At 41.8% G+C, this 10,057-nt stretch overlaps 1 long non-coding RNA gene across 1 annotated transcript; it reads left to right on the plus strand.

The window, feature by feature from the left end:
- The first annotated feature begins 4,658 nt into the window (after window positions 1–4,658).
- On the plus strand, window positions 4,659–8,139 carry LOC127049006 (uncharacterized). Its single transcript, XR_007773841.1, has 2 exons — window positions 4,659–4,770; window positions 6,579–8,139. It is a non-coding gene; the product is annotated as an uncharacterized LOC127049006 (long non-coding RNA).
- The last annotated feature ends 1,918 nt before the right edge of the window (window positions 8,140–10,057 follow it).

Here is a 10,057-nt window from a genome sequence, read left to right on the forward strand (position 1 = left end):
TCTTCTGCAGCAAGTGGAAATTATGCCTGACGCCTCCCACCCAGAAAGACCATTGTGAAGAAAGATGTTTGTGCATGATTTGCAGGACCTCTGTGCTATGATGCCAACACGGGGCAGTTTTCAGTAACAAGGCATTTAGTCACAGAATACCTTTACAGGGAAGCAAATCTCCAGAGCACCTGCAGATTTGCTTTGTGTAGCATAGTTTTCATTATCTCCATAAATAACAGCTACGAAGTAAGATGAAGGCCAAATGTGAGAGACTTCTCAGTGAAAATGTCAGCTCTGGGTATGAGACATACATTGTCCTTTAGCCTGTCCGCCCCATGCTATGAACTGCTGAGAAGGCCGGGGTGGGGGAGGCACTGAAAAATGAACAGTTTTTAACTAGATTGCTCAGATGGCTGGTAATGGGCCAGCGTGCCTTTCACCTCATGTTTGCTGACTTGATTGCAGATTGGAATGGTGGTGACCAAAAGCGGTGGCCATCTTCTGTCTTTTTGGGGCCTAGGTGAAAGAAGTCTGGTGCTGTCACCTTTCTTCCCCACGGACAAGCACCCAACTCGTGACAGGGAGGTCATAGGGCTCAGTAGCTAGAGCATGTGAATGGGGGACAAGGGAGCTGGGATTGTAAGCCCAGCCCTTGAGCTAACTGGCTCTGTGACCTTGGACAAGTCACTTAAGTTTTCTGTGCTTGAATCTCCCCATCTGCTCCATGGGGCGAGTAATACACACCACATCTAGCTCACAGGAGTTTAAACCAATAGGAGTGCATTGCAGCATTAAGCTCTAGCCCCTCTTTGGAGGAGGGGTGCAGCTATGCCAGTGGGAGATCCAAGCACAGTGTCTGCTAGAATTCAGGGGGACATCTGTGCCTGGATAGCTCTGTTGGCTGCTGTGGAGGCAGTGGGGTCAGGGCCCCACCCCTGCATTCGCTCTCCCCATAGCTTTTTCAGAGGCTAGTGGCAACAGCAGCATCATACCCAGATCAGTCAATCTGCAAAAGGGGGTGAAGGGCTGGCAGCATCTACTTGTGACTTTTCCTCCTTTCCCACCCACACAGGGACAAGTAAAATCTATCCTATCATGTTGCCCTGGGAAGCATTTGAGACTCTTGGATAGAAAGTGCTGTACTTTTGGTAGCCTCAGCACTGAGACCAAGGACAGAATGAGACTGGAGCCTGAACTACCCTCTCATCACTAAAAAAAGTCACTGTAGCATAGGGTGTGAGAATTATGAGTGGCAGGGCTGGCTCTAGCCATTTCGCTGTCCCAAGCACGGCGGCACGCTGCGGGGGGCACTCTGCCGCTCGCCGATCCTGTGGCTCCTGTGGACCTCCCGCAGGCGTGCCTGCGGATGCTCCACCGGAGCCGCGGGACCAGCGGACTCTCCACAGGGACACCTGCGGGAGGTCCACCGGAGCCACCTGCTGCCCTCCCGGCAACTGGCAGAGCGCCCCCCGCGGCATGCCGCCCCAAGCACACACTTAGCGTGCTGGGGCCTGGAGCCAGCCCTGATGAGTGGCGGGCAGTGTGGGGAAGCATGCATTACAAGCTGGGTAACAGTGCTTACTCTGTGGTTAAATCACAGACTCCACTCTCTGGAACTAGGGTGACCAGACAGCAAATGTGAAAAATCAGGTCAGGAGGTGAGGAGGTAATAGGAGCCTATATAAGAAAAAGACCCAAAAATCGGAACTGTCCCTGTAAAATCGGGACATCTGGTCACCCTATCTGGAACTTTCAATATGGAAATTTACATCAAAGAGAGAGAGAGTGTGTGTGTGTGTGGAGAGAGAGAGAGAGAGAGAGAGAGAGAGAGAGAGAGACTAAATTAATGAAATCGGGGCATGAGAGGTAGGCTACCGTGGTCTGGAAAAGGCCAGGTGTTGTTATGAATGCCTGAGTTACAGTATCTTTGAATGATCATCTCATGTGAGGCTATTCCTATACCTACTGCTTAGGGTGGTATTTCTAGAAATGACCAATTCAAATTCACAAATGGCTGCAAATTCCCTTAAAGCAACACCTGTTTATACATGGATGAATTTAGCTTGGCATTATAACTTTAGCTAGGTCAAACTGCAAAACCATTGGCTTTGTGTCTCTACCCCTCAAAATGTCTGTCTCAAGTCTGCAAATACATTTGGTACAACAAAGAGAAAGCAGTAACTCTGTGGGCAGCCACTGTAGTTGTAGCCATGTCAGTACCAGGAGAGCTCTGTGTGGCTCAGAAGCTTGTTTCTCTCACCACCAGAAGTTGGTCCAATAAAAGATAGTATCTGACTCACCTTGTCTCTCTAGGTCAGTCAAACTGTAGTGAACACAGTCCAGGAGTACCTGCTGTAGGATTTCCCTGACTGGGCTATTGCATTCTGCCAACATTGTTTCAAGAGTTAATCTGAAAATTACAGGATATTAATGAGCTCAGGTTGAGTAAATTTAATTAAATGACAAGAACCACATGGCAGGGTGTGCCTTAGTTTCAGTCAAAGGTGGAACATTATTAAGTACCATTTACATCATGGGAAACACCCACTTTTGAAATCACTGATGCCAGTAACACATGCTTTGTATTTAACTCACTTGGTAACATGGGAAGACCGTCTATAGAACACAGAGTTTCTAATTTGCTTTCTGCCAGGGTGATGATTAATGTAGTTTCAACACACCCCATCAGCCAATTATGACGGATAGTAAACCCTGTAATAGGAATCTTTGGCTGCATCCTTGTTACTTGGATTTACTGTTCAGACCAGTTAGGCCATAAATTACTTTCTCCCTGGGAAAAGAATGAACATCTAAGGCTAATAAGTAGCGACTCAAGCTTTTAATTTTCATATATGTCCAGCTAAATTACCAGGGCACTCTGTACAGTCTCTTAACCTTACACAGCCACTTGATCATCTGTGCAATTTAAAGTAACTGCTTTGATCTATAGGCCTCTATTTTCTTGGAGAACTCTCAGTAGTTGGGGGAAAATCTTACAGTGGAAATTCAAGCATTCAGATAAAATCAGGGGAGTTTCTTTGGATTCAGTATCTACCCTTATAAAATAAAAAGTGCTAGAAAAATCTAGAGTAATGGCTCCAAACACTACTGTTTACAAAGCTGATAAAGTGTTTGGGCTATTAGTAGAGAATACAATAGTTGTGTAATTTTTTTTATTAGACAAGATAAGACTTATTATTTTAGCTTCTCCTGGTAAGACTATCAGTGGACGATTATAATGAAGTAGTTGGGTTTTTTGTTTTGTTTTTAATACACCCCAGAAAACTGCAGAGGGTGTGGGACTCAGAGCCCAGGCTCTAGCCCAGACAGGAACATCTACTCTGCTATTTTTAGTCCTTTAGCAGAAGCCTGAGTGAGTTAACCCAGGCTCTGAGATTTGCTGCCACGGTGTTTTTTTCTTTTTTCCTTCAGTATAGAGGTACTGAGTGTCAGATGAACTAAGAGAATTCTAAGTACCCGTGAGAGCATGGACAGGTCAGAGAAGCATCTTCATGTTTTTTCTACTTGCCCGTTGCTGCTTGAGTTTTGGATCTAGATTAATACATATACTCATTGAAAAGAGATGCTAAAATGGACTTTTCCCTTTGGATCCAGTATATTTAGAGTTACGTGCTTCACAAACACATCTGAGTTATATATTTACAAAGGATTGCCCGATTGGATCGGAATAATGGTCCATCTAATCCAAACTCCTGTCTCCCAGCTGCTTCAGTGGGAAATGCAAGAATCTCTGCAGTTGGCATGTATGGAATAATTATTCCTACAAATGGATAGTATAAAAAGATATTTAAAGAAATCATTTTGCATTGCAGCAAAACACTGCCCTATGGCTGATGCAGGATGGAGTCCCCTCCTGTTATAGTGTAATGTACTATTACAATCTCTTCTAATGGCAGAGTAAAAAATATATTATATGTGCTCACTAAAGGCAGTAAAAGGAGTTTTAAAAAAGCCAGAATTTTTTTTGGCAGTTCCAAGGCTACACTCTTTATATAACAACCCCAAACTGGGTGAATTCCTATGTGAAGCGCTTACTTGCCTGGTGATAGTACCTGTCATTTTTTCCTTCGCCCTGTGTCTGGTGCACATCAAAGAAAGTGACACTCGTATGCTACACTTGACAACCCATTAAAATGCCATGTAATTCCACATCAAAGGACTTTTATGGAAGTAGCATTATCAGAAGCAAGAAGATCCATAAGGCACTGGAGAAGGGAAAGACTAGATTATAAATAGGAAGGAATGTTTTTTCTTCCTGCATTCATCTTTTTTGTTACCTTAGAGAACATCCAGAGATATTTAAGAAAATATCAGAACCATACTTGACTTGAATTTGATTAATATAACATCTAAATATTATATTTTTATTATATATATTATACACATTATAAATGTTATATATTTATTATAAATCCTTATAGTTCCACAGAGGGTTTTTATTTGATTCACTTTTGTATTGATATTGTTTTATATTTATATGTACGTGTCTTTGATAAGGTACAGTTTCATATGCTAGCAAATCAAAATATATATATTGTGGTCCAAACATACAGTGGTGGTCCATGTTTACACAATTGGTGGGGACTTAAAACATGCACTGACACATGTGAGAGCAGTGACATTTTTTAAATGCACTTTGTAGGAATCTGTTCACCAGCTATGAAGCACCGCTTGTGTAGCTGCCTCAAACCATCCTCTTCTAAAGGACTTCCAAATAATTGTGAGCCCAGTCATCAGGTGTGGTGCTGAAGAGGTTAGGTATGTGATTAGCTGTTGAAGTTAACCTGTTTATTTGAACAAGTTTCAAAAGCCTCTTGAACTTGAAGGAAGTGCAGTTTCATATTTTCTCCAGCAACAATGACACTCAGGAGGAGTCCTGATAAATTAATTTGCTAAAGAGGGAGCTAACTGTTTAAATAATGCCCCATGAAACTTGTTTGCTGCTCTATAAACTTCTTGAAAAAGGAATCCCAGCTTAATGTTTACTTTTGACCTTTGTAAGCAATTTTTTAGCCCAAACCAAGGCCCAGTCCATCTTCTGTCAGCAAAGGATACAGTGAAGAACTGACCCTTCATTCCTTAAGCACACCAAACTCCCAATGACCCGGTGGGAATATTGGGAATATTCAGAATTCAGGACAGCATCCTAAGCAAGCTTGTTTTATTTTCCTTCATTCACAATCCAGACCATTTGTTCATGTCAGAGTTCCTTCCCTAATCTGAACTCTGGGGTACAGATGTGGGGACCTGCATGAAAGACCCCCTAAGCTTATTTTTACCAGCTTAGGTTAAAAACTTCCCCAAGGCACAAATCCTTCCTTGCCTTATTATCGCTGCCACCACCAAGTGATTTAAACAAACATTCAGGGAGGGCCACTTGGAGCCCTACCTTCCCTAAATATCCCCCCCAAGCCATACACCCCCTTTCCTGGGGACGCTTGAGAATAATATCCTAACCAATTGGTACAGGTGAACATAGACCCAAACCCTTGGATCTTAAGAACAATGAAAAATCAATTGGGTTCTTAGAAGAAAAATTTTAATTAAACAAAAGGTAAAAGAATCACCTCTGTAAAATCAGGATGGTAAGTATTTTACAGAATAACAAAAGACTCAAAAACACAGAGGATTTCCCCTCTAGGCAAAACTTAAAGTTACAAAAACAGGGATAAACCTCCCTCTTAGCACAAGAAAAATTCACAAGCTAAAATAAAAGATAACCTAACGCATTTCTTTCCTATTACTTACTATTTCTGCAATAGTAGATGCTTAGTTCAGATATGCTTAAGGAGATGTAATTTCCCTTTCCTGTTTCCTGGCTGGCTCTGAGAGACACAGACAAAAAACCTTCCCCCACAGATTTGAAAGGATCTTCTCCCCTTATTGGTCCTTTTGTTCAGGTGCCCTCCAGGTTATCTGAGCTTCTTAACCCTTTACGAGTAAAAGAGGAATTAACCCTTTACAGGGTAAAGAGGGATTTTATGCTACCCTTAGCTGTATGTTTATGACAGTTCATTTCAACACAAACAGCAGAAAAACAGCAACAGACCTCCCTGTGTGGGTCAGCTTTAGTCAATCAAACAACAATTCTCCAGTGCACCTGTCACATACACAGGGCATTTGTTATTCCAGTTAACCCCCAAAGTCCCACCAAACGTTGTTTCATTGAACATGTGGTAGGATAGATGGGACAGTCTAAAACTGGTTCTGAAGTTCCTAGGCTGTGAATGGTCCCTAGGAATAAGGAAATGTATAATAATTATTACTATTGCATGGGTATGAATCACATTTGATACTCTAATTAGAGCCTGTGTAATGAAACCTGACATCAGGCAAAATTCACCAAGCAGTTTCAGATGAATTTGGGTTGAATTTTGAGCATGTCTGAGCCAGATATCAAGCAGAGCCTGAAAAATTTGTGATTATAAACCAGAAGAAATTGTCAGCTTGGATGTGAATTTCAGTTTGAGTCAATGGCACTGCTATGGGTACCCACATGGCCCCAGAGTATGCCAACATTTTTATGGTTGACTTAGAACAATGCTTCCTCAACTCTCGTCCCCTAGCACTCCTCCTCTACTTATGCTACACTGATGACATCTTCATCATATGGGCCCACGGGAAGGAGGCCATTGAAGAATTCAGTCTGGACCAGTCCACACAAGAGATCCACTTCCTGGACACTACAGTGCAAATGAGTGATGGTCACATAAACGCCACCCTATACCGGAAACCTACTGACCGATATACTTACCTACATGCCTCCAGCTTCCATCCAGGACACTTCACATGATCCATTGTCTACAGCCAAGCCCTAAGATACAACCACATTTGCTCCAATCCCTCAGACAGAGACAAACACTTACAAGATCTCTATCAAGCATTGTTAAAACTATAATACGCACCTGGGGAAGTGAGGAAACAGACTGACAGAGCAAGATGTGTACCCAGAAGTCACCTACTACAGGACAGGCCCATAAAGGAAAATAACAGAACACCCCTGGCCATAATGTATAGCCCGCAGCTAAAACCTCTCCAGCGCATCATCAACGATCTACAACCTATCTTGGAAAACTATTCCCAAATCTCACAGGCCTTGGGAGGCAGACCAATCCTCATTTACAGACAGCCTCCTAACCTGGCACAAATACTCACCAGCAACTACACACCACACCACAGAAACACTAACCCAGGAACCAATCCCTGTAACAAACCCTGTTGCCTACTCTGTCCTCATATCTACTCTAGCGACACCATCATAGGACCAAACCACACCAGCCACACCATCAGGGGCTTATTCACTTGCGCATCTGCTAATGTGATATATACCATCATGTGCCAGCAATGCCCTCTGTCATGTACATTGGCCAAACCGGACAGTCTCTATGTAAAATGATAAATGGACACAAATCAGACATCAGGAATGGTACCACACAAAAGCCAGTAGGAGAACACTTCAATCTCCCTGGACATTCAATAATAGATTTAAAAGTAGCCATTCTTTGACAAAAAAAAAAAAACCCTTCAAAAACAGACTTCAAAGAGAAACAGCAGAGCTACAATTCATTTGCAAACTTAATGCCATCAGTTTGGGCTTGAATAGGGACTGGGTGTGGTTGACTCACTACAAAAGCAATTTTCCCTCTCTTGGTATTGACACCTCCTCATCAATTATTGGGAGTGGACCACATCTTTCCTGACTGAATTGGCCTTCAACTCCCTTCTCTTCATAGGCCAATATATATCTATGCCTGTATCTGTAATTATCACTCCATGCATCTGAAGAAGTTTTTTTTTACTCATGAAAGTTTATGCCTGAAAACATCTGCTAGTCTTTGAGGTGCCACCAGACTCCTCACTGTTTTTCAGTTTGGGTTTTGCAGTTTCTCTGGTCCTGGGACTGAAAGCTAGATTCACGGAGTGTGAACTCACAAGAACTGAAACCTGAATTAAACCCCCCCCCATTGTTTGGTACATTTCTGAAACCAAACTCTTCATCATGAGGGCATTAAAGAAATCAACATCTTGTTCTCAAGGAGCAAAAAAATCCATCAAATTGCCCCCATCAACAACACCGGATTTATCAGTCATTTCATATGTCAATAAAAGGACAATTTAAAAAATAAAGATTCAAAGCATTTTGTTTTTAAACATATTAGGCCTTCATCCTGCAAAGAGTTACGCATATGTACACTGTGAGTAGTTCCATTGATTTCAATGGGGCTACTCATATAAAATACATGCATAAGTCTTTGCAGAATCAGGTCCCTAGGGAGATGTGCAACTCTGAAAGCAGGGTGGCAATGGGGCGCTAAATCTGCTGTGAAAAGTGATATTGACAAAGTTTCTCCCCACCACCAAGTATTAAACAGTAATTATCAAAAATAACTTTTTTGCTTATAACAGTACTTCAATAAAAATGTGTTTTAGTCTTAATTGAAAAGTGGTGAGAAAAGGTAAATTCATTTAAAACAATAGGGTTGTATATTTGTATTTAACACTATTTAAATGCTAGATGATGTATTTTTCATTTATAAGGGGGTGGGGGTCGCACTCAGATGCTTGTTATGTGAAAGGGGTCTCCAGTACAAAAAGTTTGAGAACCACTGGGCTGAAACAAATGTCATCTTAGCAATTTGGCAATTCTTGGATGTGATCCTTGGTACACAGTGGGAAGTATTTTCTCACTAGCACAAGCTTGCCAGTTTTCATGTAATTCATTGTCTGTTTGATCTCTAACTCCACCTGGGCTTAATTGGATCAAGAACATACAATTGCGCACACTTTTAGGGGTCCTGTTGGACTCTGGGTTAAAATGGACTATTATTAAAGTGTTCTGGGATCCACATGGGCTGTAGTCACACTGAGGCAGCTCAACTTATTGAAAACCTCTTCATATCCTTCCCTTGTGTAGGAAGATACCCATCACTGCATCCAACTGACTTTAAATAAGGTACAGCCATAGCAGCTGGATGTGGAATTTAGGAATGAGAAAGAGCAGCCATGTGGGAAAGTTTGAGACAAGCGTTGGAAAAAAATTACACCACTCCGATTCCATGAAAAAAAAAAAAAGGCCATCAAATAGCTTTTTTCATGGTTTGGAAAATGTTTTGAGCAGTATGTTTTTTTTTTTCTGGAGAAGCAGCATGGATCAAGATCCTTTGCATAAGCTTTGGACATTTTGTAGAGCAGATTTGCTAACGCTCTAAAAATTGCAGTGCTGGACTGTAAACCCTTCTCACAGAACACGTTTCATTTGGTCACATTGAAGTTACATCAAGAGCCTCACTATCAACCAGTACCTGCACCTCATCTTACATTCTTGCTGTACCTTACCAGGGGCCAAATCCTGAGATCCTTATGCAGACAACCTCACTTCAGGGGGGAGTTTTAACTCCAAAAGCTCTGCAGATTAATATAATCATTGGCTCCACTTCAGCCTGTGTTTAAGGTGAATTCTGGTGGCATAAACTCAGATGAAGGTCCCCAGTGGCAGAAAGACTGCTGCAGGGCATTTGTACCACTTTCCAACATTGCAACTTTTTTCCTAACCAGTGTGGACACTGCAGGAGGACAGCATAGTGTTTAAAGTGGGCAGTGTTGGCAGGAAATCTGTAAGCAAATTGTGCAGGAGATGTGGTCTAGGCCTTAGAACAAAGGACTGCAAGTCAGGATTCAAATTCCATTCCCCATGCTACCACCAGCTCTCTGCATGGCCTTAATTTCTGTGAGCTTTAATTTTAAATCTGTAAAATAGGGACATTAAAATGGAGGGGGCTTATTTAATTAATGTTTGCAAAGTACTCTACAATAAAAGCCAGTGCAGAAGTGCAAAATATTATATTTGGTGTTGATATTTTGCATTTCAAAGGCTTACAGTATTCTGAGTTATTGCCACATTTTAATCTTTACAACATTGTAAGTGTGAGAGAGATACATTATTTTAATTTAAAAAATCAAGCCTATTGGTTGAATAAAATAAGCCCTTCAGAGGAGGCCTGAGCTTGTGCACATGCAGAAATGACAGTGGGCATTTGAACTTGTC

This window comes from Gopherus flavomarginatus, chromosome 4 (genome assembly GCF_025201925.1).
Source record: "Gopherus flavomarginatus isolate rGopFla2 chromosome 4, rGopFla2.mat.asm, whole genome shotgun sequence".
NCBI lineage: Eukaryota > Metazoa > Chordata > Testudines > Testudinidae > Gopherus > Gopherus flavomarginatus.